Raw genomic sequence first — 1,070 nt, 5'->3', positions numbered from 1 at the left:
CAACTGACTGCCAACAGTTCTGAAGGCAAACAGTAAAAGGAATAGAATCCAGTATGTTTCTTTTCATAGACAAACCCTCCTTACTCCAAGTTTAGATGCTACAGGAGTTTTCATTCATGTCTCCTTTGGTGCTCTTTGGAAAACAACTCCTTATCACTGCCAGCTGCCCAGGTACCAAAACTCACTTTAGATCCAGCCATTCCAAACTAAACGAGCACCACGTCCCACACCTGCCACCAGCACAACACCTTCCCAACACGACATTCCAGCCAAAGCAAAGGAGTGACACAGCGTGGCCTGACAACAAGAACCCCAGCCTGAGGGTCAGTTATCCTGCCTGCAGGATGTTCAACACCCTCCTCCCACCTTGCAGCACCTCACAGCAAACACAGACCCAATTCTCAAAACAGCAATGCTGAGACAGCCTTTGAGACCTTCAGCTACAACACAGGTTCCCACAGGCCCCCAGGGACACTCACCTTGTCACCTGAAGAACCCCCTTTTACTTTCCCTCGACAGCTCTTGAGGAGATCTGGGTAGAAGAACTCTGGGCAACGTTTGTGGTCCGGCTCAAAGAGGGTCAGAGTGATCCGAACGGCCGTGGCTGCCGGCTCAGGCTCCGGGGGCTGCTCTCCATCGTCCTTCCGAGACCTTTTCAGGAAGCTGCTGCTCAGTGGCCCATGCAGAGTGGTGAACGAAACCCTGTGGGGCTCTGTCATGGCTATGGCCAAGTCTTACCAGGCCTCACGGCATCGTTCCCATGGCATTAGGAAAGGTCTGTCGGGCTGCACTGATGGATTTCACCAATGATAATGGAGGACGCTGGCAGTAGAACAAGTGCTTTGCTTTTGGAGTTTTCTCGGGAAATGACAAAGGGCGGTCCTGTGAGCGCTTGCTGCAATCATTAGAGAGAAAGAAAGAAAGAAGTCAATCCTTGTACCAGACTTCCCTCCAACACTGGCAGTTCCCCGTTATCCCTCCAGTCCACCGCAGGTCTCTCTCCTCACATCACACCGCTCCATTTGTAAGGGCTGAAGGAAATCCAGCTGCCGGGGAAACAAAACGACCCC

General features: G+C 52.1%; 1 long non-coding RNA gene across 1 annotated transcript; it reads right to left on the bottom strand.

The window, feature by feature from the left end:
- Positions 1 to 479: 479 nt before the first annotated feature.
- LOC108449430 lies at positions 480 to 1,070 on the bottom strand. Its single transcript, XR_001865594.1, has 2 exons — positions 1,008 to 1,070; positions 480 to 895 (listed from the first exon to the last, which is right to left on the bottom strand). It is a non-coding gene; the product is annotated as an uncharacterized LOC108449430 (long non-coding RNA).

Source organism: Corvus brachyrhynchos, unplaced genomic scaffold (genome assembly GCF_000691975.1).
Source record: "Corvus brachyrhynchos isolate BGI_N302 unplaced genomic scaffold, ASM69197v1 C11800017, whole genome shotgun sequence".
NCBI lineage: Eukaryota > Metazoa > Chordata > Aves > Passeriformes > Corvidae > Corvus > Corvus brachyrhynchos.
Note: the sequence above shows the minus strand (reverse complement) of the source record. Positions and strands in the feature narration are given on the sequence as shown.